General features: G+C 38.7%; 1 long non-coding RNA gene and 1 pseudogene across 2 annotated transcripts in view; both read right to left on the bottom strand.

Moving 5' to 3' along the window:
• The window catches only part of LOC138155653 (uncharacterized), a 55,318-nt gene extending 43,897 nt beyond the window's left edge, over nt 1–11,421 (bottom strand). For both annotated transcript variants that reach the window (XR_011166920.1, XR_011166921.1), the window contains exon 1: nt 11,272–11,421. This is a non-coding gene — a long non-coding RNA (uncharacterized lncRNA). The remainder of the gene's footprint in view (nt 1–11,271) is intronic.
• LOC138155940 (large ribosomal subunit protein eL8 pseudogene) lies at nt 4,975–5,860 on the bottom strand (annotated as a pseudogene).
• Nucleotides 11,422–19,719: the final 8,298 nt, after the last annotated feature.

The following is a 19,719-nucleotide window of genomic DNA, read 5'->3' as shown; positions in this document are numbered from 1 at the left end:
CTGGGATAAAATATAATATCCTCCGGAATTTAAATCCCTTCATATCCCTCCCCCCAGTCTTTTTTTTTTTTTTACTGTTTAACGCTTACTTTTTTTACACTGAAATTCAGCGACAGTTCTTCACAGAAAGCTCCATCTTCCAACTCAAGGTATTTTCACTGACTGTCCCCTGTGCCTGAAACTTTCCCTTCCCTCATCTCTACCTCCTGGCTTTCTCTGGTTTCCTTCAAATCCCAGATAAAATGCCATCTTTTATAGTAAACCTTCCTGATTCCCTTTAGCTCTAGTGCTTTCCCTTTGTTGATTATCTCTACTTTATCCTGTACGTAGTTTCCTTGTACATATTTGGCTGCACCTTGGCTCCTCCATTTAGAATGTAAGTCATCTTTTTTGCCTCTTTTTGTGTCCCCAGCTCTTAGTAAAGTGTCTGGTACATAACATTAGGTGCTTAATACACGTTAATTGACTAATAGACTAACAAAGGGAAAGGTTACACATACACCAAAATATTTAAAACACCACTTTTATGATAGTGAAAAACAGGAAACAAAATAGATGCACATCAATTGGAGAATGGCTAAATGGATTGTCATATGTGAGTATAATGGAATATTACTGTGCTATAAGAAACAGTGAATATAAGTAGAGAGAAGCATGGAAATACGTGAATTGATGCAAAATGAAGTATGAAGATACAAGAAAACAATATACAGAACTACTACAACAATGTAAAATAATTGAAAATTAATGTTATAAGATTGCAAACAAGCTTAGCTTCAAAGAAGAGAATTTGGGGGAAGTAGGATTTGCTGGTTCCTGATACAACATCAGGTTCCTTCAACATATTGATAGGTTTTACTGAATTTTTTGTTCTTTTCCTCCTCTAAAAAAAATCCAATTATTTATCATGAAAGACTGCTCTCTGAAGTGGAATGGGAAGAGGGGAGAAGAAATATAGGAGAAAATATAAGTGATAAAACAAATTGCTTTAATAAAAAAGGATATCATCAAGTTTGACTATGGTACTAGTAGCCTCATAAATTTAAAAGACCTAAAGGAAGGAAGTCACCATATTCAGCACCTCCTCTACAGAGTTTGTTGGGAAATATGGACAGGAGTTTCATGGGATGAGAAAGTGTGGGTGGGCTATTACCCACACCATTTTAAAGAGTAGCTAAAGTTGTTGTTCAATAGTTTCCAACTCTTCATGACCCTATCTGGGGTTTCCTTGGCAGAGATACTAGAAAGGTTTGCCATTTCCTTCTCCAGCTCATTTTACGGATGAAGGAAACTGAGGCAAACAAGGTTAAGAGAATTGCCCAAGGTCATACATCTTCGTATCTGTGGCCAGATTTGAGCACAGGAAGATGAGTCTTCCAAGCCCAGCACTCTATCCACTGCGCCACCTAGCTGTCTCAGCTAGAGTATCCCAGATCTACTGAAACTGGTTTTTCAGTTGTTGATTCTTTGAGAATGACTAGATTTTTTATTTATTTTGTTACCCCTATAGGGTTGCTACTGTGCTCTACGTACATCAGGTATCTATTAAATGCTTTTAAAACTAATTCTAATCCAAGTTATTTCTTAAATATCCTAGAATCATTTAGATTGATCAGTTTTCTTATGTAGTCTGGTAGATAATCCCTGATACTAGAAGGCAGGAAAAACTGGATTATGTCAATAGCTAGCTGTGTAACCTTAGGCCAGTCACTTAATTTCTCTCTACCTCAATTGGCTCATCGGTAGCATGGTAATAACAGGCAGTATCTCCCACCAAGTCTTGTTGCTCTGGCCTCTACAACATCTCTTGCATTTGCCCTTTTCTGTCCACCCACACATCCTGTACTTGAGTTCAGGTTCTCATCACCTCTCACCTAGTCTATTGAAATCGTCCCCAAACTGATCTCCCTGACTATTTGATTCAACCTCCACACAGCTATCAAAATGACAGGTTAACACACAGTTCTGCCCATGTCATTTACCAGCTTAGAAATCTTCAACATGCCCAGGAGGAAACTCATGATCTGGCTCTCTCAACTCATCCTTCCAAACTTCACTGTTTCTGTTGAAAGCAATGAATTGTTCAAAAAGCATGTAGTAAGTTTATCTGTGGAGTGGTAGGCATTGGGGATAGGAGAGTATAAATGAAACAATCCTTGCCCTTAACAAGAGGAGTTCTACTAGAGGAGAAAAAATGTGTGCATTTAGAGGTACAAATCAACTATATACATTTAAAGGAGGGACAAGCCAATGAGGGCCCAGTCCTTAGAGCATGCTCAGATTTGTCCTTCCTGACAGACTTATCCAATGCATGTGTAATATGCCTCATAAGTCACTTTCTGGCTGTGAATGACTGAGGAATTGATACTGTGGGATGACAAAAGGTCTTCTGGCTGTTGCCTGAAGAGCTGAAAGATCAGATAATTCAGGAGATGCTGAGCCAAAACTTAATTTCCATACATAAGAAATGATATACCCTTTCCTCAGTCCTGGTGGTTGGTCCTGAAAGGAAGAAGATTGCTTAAACCTTCCAGGAGTGGGCTCCCTTGTAGTAATATGGAGTCTTTGTTTGGAGTTTATTATTTCCTGATCTTAGGGGAATGAATATCTGGACATAAGAATCCCCAGGAGTCTAGTGAGACCAGGAAATTGATCAAAGCTACCAAAAGTCCTGTTGACAACCAGAGCCAGTAGCTTATAGCAGCTGAGTCCAGTAAGAAGAACAGTCACATAATCTGTCTGATCTAGTTCACCAATGGACTGGCCCATCAGTGGAAATACAAGAAGCCAATCTAATTTAGCAAGGGAGTGACTCATCTATCACTAGTGTTGTTCATAGGAAGTAAACTTGGTGAGGAATCCACAGGAGAAAAGGACTCCCAGGGCCAAAATTTTCCAGGCACCTCTCAATCTCATGTGTTATCTAGATTTGTGTTTCACTACCTTTGTCCTTAAAATTTGAGTCCACTCTTCCCTGGGAACTCATGTGTGCAGAGGGGAGAGCACTCCCCTGAGATTAAGGGAATGTTTAGTACTCAATACTTTTAAGTTTGAGCCTACTTACAGAGAAGCAATGTGGAGTAGTAGAAATAGTCATGGACTTAGAGTTAGGAAGACATAGGTTCAAGACTCACCTGAAATACTTACCAGTTATGTGACCCTGGAAAAGTCACAACTTTTTTGTGCCTCACCTTCCTTATATATAAACAGAGGATGTTGGGCTTGATGGCTTCTCCAATCCTTTCCAGCTATAACTTGATGTTTTTATGACCCATATTTCCCTAGGGACTTTATGTATGCAAGAGAAGAGTGCATCTCCAGGTCAGGTGATGTTTTTATAACTTCTGTCCCTGATACACCTTCTTAGTAAATGTCCTTTTGTAAAAGCTAATTGATGTCAGTTGGTTGATAATGAAGAGCACATCAGATAGGGGCTTCTGAGTGGTGGTGTTAGAAGTCCCAACATCTTTATGTTAATCCTAGAACTCTGATGTAGTTATTTTTCTTCTGGGTTTGTAAAGTGGGAGTTTGGAAAATCAGCTCCAAAGCTATACTTCTTATAGTGTAGCCAAAGGCTACACACACAATAGATAAAAAGATGCTTTTGTTGAGTTGGTCACTAGTAGTTGGGGGGATCTGGAAAGTCATCATGCAGAATGTCTAGAGTCTAGAGTCTTGATCACAAGGTGTGGAGGTGAGACAGGAAAGTGTTCTGGTCATGGTGGAAAGCCAGTAAAAAGGCATAGAGTTAGGAGAGGGAGTACCATGTACAAAGAACGTTAAGAAGGCCAATTTGGTCAGACACTTAGCAATGTTCTTGGAGGGAAAGTGCAGCAAGTCTGAAAAGGTAATTTGGGACAAGTGGGGAAGGGATTTATATTTGATCCTGGTGATAATAGAGAACCACTGAAGTTTATTGGATAGAGGAGTAGCATGATCAGAATAGTTCTTTGGGAAAATCACTTTGCAATACTGGGAAAGGTGGATTGGAGGGTGAAGAAAGGAAATAGTGAGTCCAATTAGGAATCTCTTATAAATAATACATAAAGGCGAGAGGTGATGAGGACCTAAACTGAGGAGAGGTAGCTGTGTGGTAGAGAAAGACAGATCGATATGAGAGACGCTTTAGAGAGAGAAACAATTGGATTTGGCAACTAATTGAATAAGTGGAGTGAGGGATAATGAGGGAGATAAGTATGACCCTGAGTTTGTGAGCCTGGATGACTGGAAGGATGGTGGGGCCCTCAACACTAATAGGAAAGTTCAGAGGAGGTGTGGATTGGGGGAGGAGAGGAAACCAACCAGTTCTATTTTGGATATGCTGGTGCCTATGGGACATGCAGATTCATGCCTTTGGAGCCATCCTTAACCCTTTCTTCCTCTTATTTCCCCTCATGTCCATTCAGCTGCCAAGTCTTGATAATTCTGCCTCCACCTCTCCAGAATCCATCCCCTTTTCTCTACTCACATAGCCATCACACTAGGTCAGGCTCTCATCATCTCTTACCTGGATTATTGCAATAGTCTCCTAATTAATCTATCTACACTCAGTCTCTCCAATTCATTCACCATAGAGTTGTCAAAACAATCTTCTAAAAGCATTAGTCTGAACACACTACTCTCCTACTTAGGGGCCCCCTATTTTCTTTTGGATAAAATAAATACTCAGCCTGACATTTAAATTACCCCACATTCTGGCTCCAATGGATCTTTCATGTTTTTACCAACACTCTCTATTCAGGTCAAACTGGCTGGCTAGCTACTCCCAGTGGACAACATTCCATCTCCTGTCTCTGTTTTTGCACAAATAATCCATGTCTGGAATGCACTCCCTCCTCAGTTCCACTTTGTAGGATCCCTTGGTTCTTTCAAAGCACAAATCTGATGCCAATTCCAAATTCAAGGCCTTGCCTAAATCCCCCAGTTATTGGCACTGTCATAAAATTATTTTGTGTTCCTTCATATACAATATGCTTTGTGTTTTCTTTTTTTTTTTCGTTTTGTTTAAATTTTTATTTTTACATAGGGAAAATCAAATACACATTTAACCCAATTTGGTTGCAAGTTCCTTAGCTTTTGCCTTTTCCAGCTTGGCAATACGAGCCACTGATTTTGGACCCAGAACATTGCCACCCCAGTGACAACGGATCTCATCATATCTGTCGTTATAATTGGCTTTGATGGCTTCCACCAGCTTAGCCAGGGCTCCCTTATCTTCAGGGTTAACCTGTGTGAAGGCAATGCTCATGCAGGTCTTTCTGTGAACTAAGCATCTGAGTCTTGCTTTACCTTTGCTAATACAGTAAGGAACCCCCATTTTCCGGCACAAGGAAGGTAGGAAGACCACTAGCTCAATGGGGTCTGCGTCATGTGCAATCACTACCAACTGTGCTTTCTTGTTTTCTACCAGGGTAGTAACAGTGTTAACACCTGCTCTGAGAACAGGTGATCTCTTAGTGGGGACATCTCCTTTGCCTGAAGCCTTTTGTTCAGCCCGAGCCAGCAGCCTTTGCTTCTTGTCTTGCTTTGTCTCTGGTCTATACTTGTGAGCCAGTTTAAGCAGTTGAGTAGCTGTCTGAAGATCCAAAGCTTGGGTGAACTGGTTAATTGCTGGCGGAACCTTCAAACGCTTATAAAGGATAGACCTTTGACGCTGCAGTCTAATGTACCGAGGCCATTTGACAAATCAAGTAAGGTTCCTTTTGGGCTGGATGTCCTGACCAATGCCAAAGTTCTTGGGACGCTTCTCAAACAAAGGATTGACCACTTTCTTGGCCTCCTGCTTCTTTACTACAGCAGGGGCCGAGCCACCTTCTTCCCCTTGGCCTTCTTCCCTTTTGGCATCTTGGCCGGCTGAACGAGAAAGCTGCTTTGTGTTTTCTAACTTGTGTGCATGACGTTTTTCCCTCCCAGTGGAATGTAAACTCTTTGAAGGCAGGGACTATTCCTCTTCTCTTTTTTGTAATCCAAGTGTTTAACTCAGTGCATGGAATATGGTAGATGTTTAAAAATGTTTGTTAATCAAAAATATGTATTAAGTACCGACTATATGTCAGGCACTGTGGTAGACACTAGGGATACATATCTGTATATACATTCTAACATGGAAGACAAGTACATATATATATATATACATATACATATATATGTATATGCCAAATAATTATAAAGAGAATACATACAAATACATATGATATTGTTAAATACAAGATAATATGGGAGAAAGAGTCCTAGCAATTGCAGCAATTGGGAAAGGTTTCATATAGGTGGGGTTGCTTGAACTGAGACTTGAAGAAAGAAGAGAATTGTATGAGGCAGAGGTAAAAAGTGGGTACATTTCAGACATGGGGTACAGCCAATTCAAAGCAAAGGCAAGAAATGAAGGCCATTTTGGCTGGACTGTAGAGTACAGGAGGAGAAAGATTGTGAAGGGTTTTCAATGTTAAACAGAAAAGTTTATATTTTGTCCTAGAGGCAACAGGATGATATACTGATCTGTGCTTAAGGCAAATCATTTTGGCAGGATGGACCAGAGGCATTGAACCCAATTAAGCTATTGTAATAATCTAAAGAAGAGGTAATAAGGACCTGTACTAAGGTGGTGATTTGTGAACAGAGAAAACTGGCTGGATATGAGAAATGTTGTAGAGTTAGAAATGGCAAGATTTGGCAAAACTGATTGGGTATATAGAGTGGAGGAGAATAAGGAGTCAGAAATAACACTGAGAAGACCAGAAGAAAGTGGTGCCTTAAACAGAAGAAGAGAAGTTTGGAAGAAGGCTAGGTTTGGGGGAAAAGATAAATTCTGTTGTGGATGTGCTATCTTTGGAACATCCAATTCAAAATGTCTAATATGCAATGAAATTGATGATGTGGGACTGAATTTCAGAAAAGAGACTGAGGTTGGATAAATAGATCTTAGGATTCATCTCAAAACAGAATATGCTTTATTGGGTTGTTTTGATGATTAAATGGAATGATAGATGTGAAAATCTTTTGAGAAGGTTAAATGCATTTGTACGTGTGTGTGTGTGTGTGTGTGTGTGTGTGTGTGTTTGTATGAGCCCATGGAGCATGTACTCTGACTCTGGGTATATCTATTAGCTTCTTGCTGAGGTACACATCCTTCATTTTGATGAACTGACACAGTAACTCCTAATTGATCTCCATGTATCTCTGTGGCTAGTGGTTGTGTTAAAGATTGATCATTGAACATCTTGGGAGTCAGGCTGTTGTAAAGGAACCCTCCCTTTCTATCTCTCACTATAGACAGACTTCACTCCATCTCAAAATATATCTGATATATTTTGAGTACATCATTTTGGGATTCTGCTCAAGGACAACCTCTCCCATAAAACCTTACCTGATCTTCCAGCTGAAATATTCCTAAAGAACTTTGTGTAGCTCTCATCCTTGCTCTCATCTAGTCCTACTTAGCATTGTATTTATCTGTTTACATATCATATCACCATTTCCCTAAATAGAATATAAGCTCCTTGAGAGCAAGACATATATGTGTATATTCACATGAACATAATACACATGCATATAAATAGCATATTATCTACTTAAATAGAATATAAGCGCCTTAAATTAAGTACTCATTGAAAAAAAATCTTTGTATCCCTACAGCCTGGAAGAGTGCCTTACATTTAACAGGCACTGTAATGAATGTTTATTGAATTAAATTATATCATTGGATTATCTAATATTTAGATTATTTAGTATTTATCAAATGGGAAATGGTAGTTGCTTTGATGAAATTTTATATCCATTAAATAAAATTGATCTATTATCTTTTTTTAATTAAAAGCAAAGGTATTTTAACCATTAAGACTTTTCTTTTCTTTCTTTTTTTTTTTAAGCAATTTGGGTTAAGTAACTTGCTCAAGGTTACATGGCCAGTTATTTTGTGTGGGTGCTTAGTATCTGAGTCCAGAACTGATTCTGGGTCTCCCCATGCAGGGGCAGGTGCTCTTAATCACTGTGCCACCTAGCCACCCCTTAAGACTTTTCTTTTGTTAACAAAAAGAGATCCTTTTGTAAACTTTGCTAAGTAAGTGATAATCACACCATAACAATGCTGCACTAAATTTCAATAGCTAAATTCAATCTGGACAATTACTTTATACTTGCCTAAATTCTCCCTGTGGCTCCACTGAGGTACAGTAAATCTTTTTTTTTTTTTAATTTTATCTTAAGCTACTATCTAGTGTTTAAATAACTAGGTTAAAAAAAAAGTCAGCTATCACTTAGGACAATTCCATTCCTTTGCCTGGATTCCAATTTCTTTCACTAGTAAACAGAATTTGTGCTTTTAAAGATGAAAGCTATGAATAATGAAAATAAGATTGACATTTCATGTTTAGTAACAAGGAAAAAATACATTCTGCCTGTTTTTGTGATTTAATTAAGAGGCTTTTGTTTGGGGGTAAAATGTTAGAAAAAGGGTAGACAAACATTTGTAACTTTTGTTGGACTTGGTGAGTGATTCAGGAACTGTTTGTGCATAATAATCCAACAACAACTTGAGTTTCTTGGCTATGCTTTTGCAGGAGTGGGAAGGCATCCCTGTTTCTAACTCTCAACTCATTACTTTTTATTGGTTGGTTGGATTTCCCATTCAACACCACTTCCCATTCATTCTTTTGGTCATTAATCTGTTCATTTTGGATGGATAAGTAACTGATTAGAACAATTCTTACAAGTTTTATTTATGATATTTCACTGGAGTGCCTACAAAACCAATAAAGATGTCTGTCCAAGCCAACAATGAAGAAGGTGTTATGTTTTGAAGTCCAGAAAGCAAAACAATCATATTTTTAAAAACTCAGTTTTTTAAAAGAAGTCAAATAAGCTACATTTCCCCCCCCACACAACTCTAAAGGAACTTGCCAGAATGAAAAGAATGCAAGACCCCCCCCCCAAAATATACATATACATGATTGATTGCAATTTTGTGAATTGCAACAACTTAATAAAAAAGAAAACTCAGATTAAAGACATTAGTATACTGTGGTTGTTTTTGTTGTTTGTCCTTCATTTGCAAAGAAGACTAATGACATCATGGGATGATGTCTTGACTTGCTTGTGAATTGGATTTAAGTAAGGTAGAGGTGCATCATTCTCTTTTCCAGAGATCAAAGTCCTGAGGCAAGGCAAAAGTCAGGAGACTGGTTATGGTCTGGGATACAGTGGATGACCTTGATGTCTTAGAGGTCTGACTAAGCTCAAAGTACTCCACAACATACCAGGAGAAGTCCTCACATGCTTAGGGGTAGACATCCCCCTAACTCACTATTGATTACCTTCTATCTGGTTTAGTCCATCTGTTAAGAGGGTTTTATTAGTGTGTGGCCACTGCACATGCTGCAGCTTCTTAGAGCCACAGGTGAGAGTTGGATAACAGGTGGACACCAAAGGTAGATGAGCAACCCTGACAAGGCCTTAGCAAGTCCTCACAGCAGAGATGCTATTCCTCACTGAACATCCCCCACACCTCCATTGGTATATTAACATTAAAGCTAAAGCATATACCTATCCCCCATTTTAAACAAATGGTTAACAACTAAAATGTAAGGTTGCTATACTATTAGGTTGCTATATATAAGGCTGTATGCTATTAACTGTGATTCCTACACAATCCCCAACCATAAGAGGGGAATGTATATTCTAGGGGACTTAACTAGTTTGTTGTGATTTGTGAGATGTTTTTAAAAAAATAGTCAAATTTTTTTTAAATGAAATTCCTGACCAACAAGAGACCTTTTTTTTTTTGAGGATTTATATTTATCATTTACCGTATCTGAGGAGTAAAATGCTTCTTAGCTTGGTAGGAAGTTTGACATTCTGACTAAAGCAGACCTCTAGCAGAGCCTGGAGTTCGAGGCAACAGGGATGCCCCTCTGTTTCCTAACCTTTTAAAGAATGTATTTATTTTTTCATCCTATCTCCTAGCACTTTGTACTTCTCCTACACCCTTATCTTATTCTAATTTGTATTTTACTAATCTGTGTGCAAGCCTTGTCATACCCTACTAGATTCCACTTGTACTATCTATCCACTAGAACAGATGAGTTCCTGGGAAGAAGACCTTGCCTCATTTATCTTTGCCATTCCCGAAGTGCCCACTATTGCATCTAGTACACCCTTAATAGGTATTTGTGGAATAAAACAATGAACCGGTCTGCTTTTCTACTTCCTTATATTACTATGTCAGCTGACATCGTGCTGCTCAGCTAGGAAGATTTCATGACGGCTTTCAGCTCTGTATCACCAAAGATGATCTTTGACAGTATGCAGGGTTCCCCTGGTACAGGTTGGTACATGATGACTGGATTGTTTGAACTGACTGTCAAAGTTACACTCTAGTCTTTTTTTTTGTCTTATATTTTCTTTTCTAAGCTTCCCTTAGTTTGTGACCATATTTCCTTTCTCTGGACATTTTTACTTTCACAGATAGAATTCTTTAAACAATCTTATTGTCTTCTGATACTTTTGACCTTTCTATTCAGCTTTTTCCTCCTAACCCTTTCTTTTGTTCAATATCTATCAATGGCTTCTGGGTTGAGAGTTTCCTCAACTTCAACATTTATTTGCCTACTATCAACTCTGTTCTTTAGAAACTTCCTGATTTTTCCCCTACTACTCTTTTTTAATGCTAAATCTTACATAGGATAAGTGAAAATGGACAGTTAGCAGTTATCCAGTGAATGAAAGTCATGATGGCAGCTAGGCCAGATAATTCAAGTTAAAGATATTACCACCACAACTTTGGAGAAGTGAATTACTATATAGTGTTTGTTGTTTGTACCCACGTAGACTCTCTTACTCCAGATTTTTCAGATAAACTCTACTTTGCTTGAGTAGTATAGCCTGATCTAGCCTTACCTGAGTTTTCTGGTAAATTAACTTTTGAGAAAATTTCACAGATGAAACACAATCACTTTCACAGCGAATCACAATCATATTCATCTATGTGACAAAGTAGGATAGGTAGGTTGCTAAACGGTTAGAGTGCTTGGCCTGGAGTCAGAAGACTTATTATTATTATTCCCAAATTCAAATATGGTCTCAGACATTTCCTAGCTGTGTGACCCTGGGCAAGTCACTTAACCCTCTTTGCCTCAGTTTTCTCGTCTGTAAAATGAGCTGGAGAAAGAAATGGCAAAACACTCTGGCATCTTTGGCAAGAAAATTCCAAATAGGGTCATGAAGGGTCAGACACTTCTGAAAAATGACTGAACAAATGTGAAAAAGTCCCACTCTTACCTCTATGTAGAGACTGGAAGACTGGTGTAAATGTTGTCTTGGTGCGTTTGTATTTTTGCTGAAGAGGGAATTGTTCCCATTGTACTGGTCCAGGGATTCTGTGATCTACCCAAGTCCATTCTGGGCTTCCCAACCCCAATGTGAGGACCTGCCTCAGGGAAGGGGGTATGTAGTAAAAAGTGTCCAATAGCAGCTTAGCTATATCATTCCTTTGTACCCCTCAGGAGTCATTTGTGCATAGCTGAGGACTTTTCTCATCACAGAATAATGCAGCTGCTATCATGGCCAAGTTATTCTCTGGATCAGTTAAAGGGAAAAGTCCAGAAGCTTCAGACAATCAAGAAGGGGGATGGAGCAAAGGGATGACTAAAGCCAACTACAAGATGTGCCAAAAGTCTTAGCACAATTTTAAGCTGTTAAAGCTTAAGACTTTTGCACTAAGACTTTTGGTACCCCTGTATATGAATGTATATAATTGCAGTTTTAGACCACAAGATTAAATAATAGCTTGATAGGTTGGATTGCTACAGAGGACAGTTGGGTATTTGCCTGATGGTCAGAACTTTTAAAATATTTCTCCATTTTGTACATCCATGATAAGGAAATCAGCAGCCAGAACCATTAGCACTTGTCCGCTAGCAAAGCCCTGATCAATCCAGATCTGGGAAGGGTGCCCTCCTTCTCCTCCAGAACCTTCAAGATGGCATCTGTAGGGCTGACAAAAGACGTAGAAGAGGTACACTCCTCCCCCCTGTCCTTGGTACCCTAGGGGAGGAATTATGCCCCCCACTTCTGGCCTTAGGTTCCTATCCACCAAAGTATTAATCAGCAAACATTTACTAAGTGCCTGATGAGTACCAGCTACTGTGCTAGAAGGCAGAGATAAAAAATAAAGGTGAAACAGTTGCTGACCTCAAAGGTCTTACATTCTTTTGGGGGAAGATATATATATAAATCTGTAAGTAAATGCAAAGTAATTTCAAGGCAGGTACTAAGAATTAGGGATGATCAGGAAAGATGTATTGAGACTTGAAGGAAGATAGGGGTTCCAGTATAAGCAAAAGGGAGAAGGGAATGTGTTCCTGACATGGTGGATAGTGATGGTGCTGGTGCAACATTGATAGGACTCCTTATGGTCTTGGTACTGTCATTCCATCTCCCAAAATAATGTTCTCCATATGATCAGGGTGAATTGACTGCAGGTCCTCTATCCTGGGAACTTGTGCCATGTAATATGTCAGAGATTAGCAGTGATGGCAGCACATGGTGGCTTAGGTCTATTTTGTAGCCTCCGGTCCCCTCCTCCAAATTGTTTTGCCCCTGACGTTGTAATTCCAAGTTATGGCTCTGCCAGTCTTACTCTCCTAAAATTGCTACCTAATTACCCTGCAAGAAGGAAATTTCATATTTTTATAGATATAATTCAACCTGGTATGCATGCATGTATATATATGTATGTGTGTGCATATATACATATATAAATATATAAGATGTATCTATATATACATATATCTATATATACATTATATATACATCTAATGTGTGTGTCTATAACAGTATACATATATAAAGTGTATGTAGACTCATATGTATGTATTCATAAACTCACAGGTCATTTTAGAAGTGATTAGAACTATATCTCAAGTATATTTCTTAAACTTTGCTAATGATATAAAGACAAGAATGGCCAATATCTTCTTCCCTAGTAGCCCCTGTGCTTTCTCCAAAAGATTTTGGCAAGAAGTAGAGTAGAATGTACTGACTGTCCACAGATTTCGAAAAGGAAGGAAATTGTGGGAGAAAAAGTTGTTCCCACCAAAACAACTTTTTACATCTCTGGGACATGGATTTTTCAACCTCCCACCAAATTGAGAGGATAATAATAAAATCTCAAAGCATTTAGATGAACAAATGAACGTTAAATATTCACTCCCACTCACTTTCCTCGGGCTGAATTTTATTCCCCATTTACTTCTGGGGAAGAATTTCTTTAAAACAATGGTGGGGAGTAAATTATTTAATCAGTAATCAGGCCCAGATGGGCTCTGAAGGGCCCAGATGCAGTCGTCAATTATTTTTTTTTAAGAGCAAGGGTGAAAGTGAGGAATGTCTTATAGTATATGTGAATTTAAGGAGCATTTAATGAACTGGATTTTTACAGACATTAAGCATATGAAACCAAACACCCAAGATGATTACTTTCATTTTAATTTTACTAAATTGTCTTTGCCCTACCTCTTCAGCTATTTCTTTGAAAGCATAAAAAGCATGTGCTTGTTAGCACTTACATCACAAAGTGGAAATACAGTATTACATTTCAGTTATCATTCAAATGGATTACTAACTGGTTAATTATTATATCGATTATTGTTGCATTGAGTTAAATGTTTGTCGAATCTTAATTCAGACTAAGACCTACAACAGTAGGTCTGTAAGGTATCATCAGGATCATCAAATCTGTTTTAATGAATTACCTAATACATACAAGAAAAGCAGTATGCAAGGTTCAGGCAGTTAATACATAATGGGTACCATTGTCCTTGTTTTGCCTTCAATAAGCCAGACTTACCCTCTCACACCAAATAGTCCCCTAATAGCCTGAGTCAATACAATCAGTGGCTAACTTACTACCAGAGAATAACTTGGGCTTCTTAAAAAGATATGACCCTTGTTCTCCAAGGAGTCTACCATTCATGGTAAGGAGGAGATAGTACATAGTATTTGACCTGTATTATGATTTTATTACAGACAACCTGGCACTGTCTCCAAGTGCTCAGATTTTTATTCTACCTGTATTGTTGTCCAGAATTTCTAGGACCCAGTTGTAAAACTTGGAAAATTGGGAAGTAGATCATCCATTTAAATATTAAATACCAATTTTTAAAAAGAATATGTTCTTTTTGTACTGACCAAATGAGTTAACATCTGCAAAGTGTGTTGACTCTATAAATGCTATGACTATCTTATTGCTACTGAGTTATTGTCTCTGTTTAGGCTTTCAAACAAAAATCATGCAGCCTTGTTGAATGCAAGTGCATGTATGTGGGTTAGGAGCAGAGGGAAGGAAAGATGGAAGATGTGTCAAAGCAGCACTGGAAGAGCTGAAGTAAATAAAGATAAATAAATTAGTGAAATGTGGAGCTAAAGCGAATGTTTGCTGAATGTTTTCCAGCTTCTACTGTGATCCCATCAATGCCGAGTTCAGAGAAGATGGGCACCTGGGTGGTGAAGAGCAGGAGGAAGAAATATTGCCTGGAAGTCATTGTTACATTGAAGAAGGAGGTGAGATTAATGGGCAGCCTGAGGAATTCAGGATAAATCAGGAGTGTGGTCTAACCCCACATAAAGCTTCTGCCAGAGTAAAATAAAAAAATTCTCTTCCAAGCACCACCTGTTTTCTATTTTTACCAGTTCTTCATCATCCCATTGTATAAAATCTTTCTGTTTTCAGCTAAAGCATATGGCACGACGTTTGTAATATGGTATTTTCTCTATTACTTCATTGGTTCCCCAAGAATCTGGGCTATGTGACAAGCTGTTATCAGCTCTCTCTTTAGCAGCTTCCAAAAATTTAAGAGTCAATTATGAAGCTAATCAGAATGAATTTTCTTTTGCTTTTAGAGATAGCCCCAACAAACTTAGACTTAAAAAAAATGACAGGAACAGAAAAAAGTCAGTAGGAACATACAAATTATCTAAAAACAAATAAAAACTGACCCAAGTCTTCTCCCTAAATTCAAATCAAATCCATTTAAGATTTGATTAACTTTTTCCCTTAATCATGTTAGGTTTACAATGATGTGCACCTCTGGGCATGCAGGTTCTGTTTGGAATTGCAAGTGGAAATGCCAAATAAAATACTGAGAGCTAGGTTGTTCTCAAGACATTCTTGGCAGAGCTGGGGGCATAAAATGCCAAAAATCTTCATGAGAAAAAGAAAACCTGTTTTCTCAAGGTTTCTGGTCCAGCTATGGAAATTCAAGAAAGTTAGAGGAGAAGCAAACTCCTGGTATTGTCCTTACTACATAGAGGAGAAACTCAAGGCCAGAGGTTAAGTGAGTTATTGAAAGTGAAGCGGTAACAAGAATGATGTCAGTCTCTATCTTTGCTTCAGTAGAATAATTTTTAAAAAGAACAGAAAGAGAAAGGATGAGGGAGTAGAGGCCCTGTGAGGACTGTTAAAACCGTAAGTATTCTATATTATTTGGTGCTAATTTGCCCAGTATCTTAAATTACCCCTCTCTTAAAAAAAAAAAGTTTAAAGAGAAAAATAAATAAAGCTACCTAGGTACAATTACAGCTTTTCTTTCTACTCAACAGTTGCTGAGGGAGCATCTTTCTTGTTCCTTCTGTCTACAAACTTCAAGGATTTGGCCAAGCAGAAACACTGAATTAAAAAAAATCCTAAACAAATATTTAGACTGACATGCTCAACACCCTCTACTTAGGACCAGGCTCCTCTTTGTCTCCACACCTCAGCCTCTCCTAATCTACCTTTCTCCTCCCATGACCTAAATTTCATCTGCCTGACAAGAAACACGGTTGCATCTGTTTCCATCCCAGACTTGTGTAAGGCTGTTTTCTCTTCTCAGTCCTGTTACTACACCTTCATTTGGGTTACATCATACCTTCATTCAGTAGCATCAATCCATGAAGTGAATTCTTTTTTTTTTTCAATTCACATGGTAAATTCTGCTGTCCCACATCCATTACTTGATTTTTTTCAACTCTGCTTTATCCATCCTGTTCATTGTTTCTTATTTCATTCCTCTGTTTCTCTTCCTAGACCTAATTCCATTCTCTCTGAACACTGTTCATTCTGTAGTAGAGTCAGGATCTGAAGTAGGACCCTCCTGACTCTCAGGCTGGGTGTTCTCTGTATTACATTATGCCACCTTTCCTCTCTCACTTCCCACTCTAGGCACCAGTATCTGATCTGCATGTGTGCCTTCCACTCTCCATGTTATACCATTTACCCATTTAAAAAAAATTTCTGAGAAAAGATAAAGAACCCTACAAAGCAATTTTACTTTTAAAGGCATAGATATGAAACTTTAAAACATACTCCCCCCTCCTAGCTAGGTGGGGCGGTGGATAGAGTATTGGGTCTGAAGTCAGGATGACCTGAGTTCAAATGTGACCTCAGTCACTTACTAGCTGTGTGACCCTGGACAAATCACTTAACCCTCTTTGTCTCCATTTCCCCATCTGTAAAATGGGGTGGAAGACGAAATGGCAAACCAATTCAGTATCTTTTCCAAGAAAACTCCAAATGGGGTTATGGAGAATCAGACATCACCAATCAACCAAACAACACCAACCTCCCTCCTTTTATTAACAAGAACAGTATCAGAGCTGGACAAAGTTGCTAATATTGCTTGTAGTTAACCATGAAACACTTAGTGCCGTAAGTGTCTCTCACTATATCATCCAACAGGTAATTTATTCAGCATCTAGTCCCTGACCCCAGAAGCTTCCAGTCTCATTGAGGGGTAGGGGATAAGACACACGAAAAAGGTATAACACATTTCTAGTGAGTAAGAGCAGTACAGGCAATAAGCTGAAGCCTATTCATTTCTCAGGGAGAAATCTCATCTTGCTGGGATGGTCAGTGAAAGCTTCGTAGGTGAGGTGAAAGAAGCATGAACCGAGATGGAGCTAGAAGTTTGGGAAGGAGTTAGGGAGATAGAAGGGAGAATGTCAGTGCAAAGCTAGAAATGGGAAAAATATAAGGTATACAGGGGGTCAGGCGCTGTGCTAAGCACTAGGGTTATAAAGAGAGGCCAAAATAGCTCCTGCTCTCAAGGGGTTTACAATGCAATGGAGAAAGACAATATGGAAATAACTATGTGTATGAAAGACATATACAGTATAAATGGAAGGGATTAGCAGTAAGGAATGGAGGTGTGTGTGGAAGGATTGGGAAAGGTTCCAATATGGAACAAAGGGTTTATGCAGGAGAAACTGTGGTAGGAAGACTGGAAAGGTAGACCAGAATCGAACTACTGTTAAGTTTGAGTTCTTGGGATTTATTTTTTAATATTCCTATATATGACTATTCTTGTTGAAGCCCCATTTCTATATTTATCAAGTGAAGAGAGTAGGATCTGCAGAAGAAAAAGTCTATTCCCAGGCCTAGGGCAACAATACAGGATTCTATGGACTCTACTTTCTAGCTATAAACACTTTTGCTCAGACCTTCAGTCACTGCACTCAGTACTGAGTCCACCACTGTGGCCCTCAGCTCAGCAACCACACTAGTAAGGATTGGCATGTTGATAGACACTGTCTGCCTCAACTGTGGTTGGAAAGTACAGGAAAGATGTACAGAACGTCTGTTGGAATTCCTGTGGTAGAGATGGGTGGGGAATATCACAGGGCTGTTTATTTTGCCCAGAATTCCTTCCCTTCAGGAAAGTGAAAGTTTTTAAGGTTCCTTTTCCCTAACACCTGAAAATGACTGTTTTCCTTGACAGGATTGCATGGCAACCAGTCATGGACTATCTAAGCCATAGCATTTCCCTATCATGCTCTTCATCTTGGCTTGGACCCCCTTGGTTCTGCTATTTTCTCCTCTCAGATTTTTTTATGAGCTTTCTTTATTCCCTTGTGTCTCCATTCTTAGAGTACAGGGGAAAAAGAAATCAGAAGATCACTCCAACATTAACTCAAGTACTGGGTAGTCCTCACACCCTCATACATAATGTCTAAATAAATATATAAAAAAAGGAGTGTGTAAATAAGGAAACTGTCTCTCAGCACCACCTGCAGGGGAAGAAAAAGCCTGCACAAAGATTCAGGGTCCTTTTTCTGTGCCCCAACATTTCCATACCCTTTCCTGTGGTTCTTCACATGCAGTATTCCATCTCTTGTCTCCATGCCTTCACATGACCCTCATACCTGACCCTCATACCTGGCTGACCCTCATACCTGGAAGACACCTCTGCCTCTCAGAATCCCAAGGTTTTCTTTTTAAATCTCATCTCAACTGGCATCCTCTATGTGTGGTATTATCTGATCCCCCAAGCAACAGTGTCTCCTCCTCAAGAAAGACCTTTTATTTAGTGTGTAAATATTTATATTTGAATGTAAACATTTAAATAGTTAAAGATGTGTGCATGCTCTCTCTCCCTATAGAATGTAAGCTGCTTGAGGGTGGGGCTTTGCTTCATTTTGTCTTTGTATCTATTACCACCTGGCATGGTTCCTCACTTGTTTTGTTATTGCTGTGCAGTCATGTCTGACTCTTCATTACTCTGTGGACCACACAGTCCATGGGATTTTCTTGGTAGAAATTCTGGGAATAGTTAGCCATTTTCTTCTCCAGTGGAGTTTTGGACAAGAGGAGAAATAGGGCTCTTTTCAGCGACTGTACCAGTAGAATAACACTGGATTGCCCCAAGGTTAGACACTAAGAACAGAGGTGATTTCATAGTTCAGGCAAACAGAGATTAAGTGACTTGCCCAGGGTCACACATTTAGTAAGTATTTGAGGTCAAATTTGAACTCAACTCTTTCTGACTCCAGACCTCAGTGCTCTAACCACTGGGCTACTTAGTTGTCTCCTTCTTGACACATAGTAAGTCCTTAATAAATTCTTTATCATTAACTTGAAGGTGTGAGTCTCTTAGCAGGAAACAGATGCCTGATCACCCTCTATTTTTGGACAAGAGGAGAATTAGGGCTCTTTTGAGTGACTGAACCAGTAGAATAACACTAGATTGCCCCAAGTTCAGACATTAAGAACAAAGGTGATTTCACAGCTCTCAGAAAAGTAGGATAGTAGTCTGAAAATGAAAGTGACTGTTCAGCTTATGACCTAATTGAATCCCAGTTTTTTTGTAGAGGTCCTTTAACTTTGCTCTGTTCCACAGCTATGGGCTACTCAGAGCCAACTCCCATGTAGATAGACATTTGCTGTTTTGAACAAAGGGGATGAAGTTAAAGAAATGGACATAATATAAAGTGTGTAATAATGATGACAATAATTTATTTCCATACATCTTATAGTGTAATAAATTGATTATTATTATTATTTGTTAGTATATATGGTATTTTGAGGGACTTTAAAAAATTGTTATAGAGTTGTTTTTAACCCTTCATGTCCCCATTTGGAGTTTTCTTGGTAAAGATACTAGAGGGATTTGCCATTTCTTTACGCAGTCCATTTTACAGATGAGGAAATTTAGGCAAACAGGGTTAAGTGACTTACCCAGAGTTACACAGCTAGTAAGTGACCGAGGCTGGATTTGAATTCAGATTCCAAGCCACCAGTGCTGAATCCACTGTCCCATCTAGATTTACAAAGTTCTTTATGTATGCTATCTCAACAACCCAGAGACATAGCTATTATTATCCCCATTTTATCGGTAAGGAAATTGAGGCTGAGGGAGTTTTAGTGACATTGTTAATATCTGATTATTTTAATTCAGGTCTTCCTGATTCTAA

The sequence above is a fragment of the Petaurus breviceps genome, unplaced genomic scaffold, assembly GCF_028583685.1.
Source record: "Petaurus breviceps papuanus isolate PSGF00001 unplaced genomic scaffold, PetGlider_PUasm1.0 98, whole genome shotgun sequence".
Lineage (NCBI taxonomy): Eukaryota > Metazoa > Chordata > Mammalia > Diprotodontia > Petauridae > Petaurus > Petaurus breviceps.
This window is presented reverse-complemented; position numbering and strand designations above follow the sequence as displayed.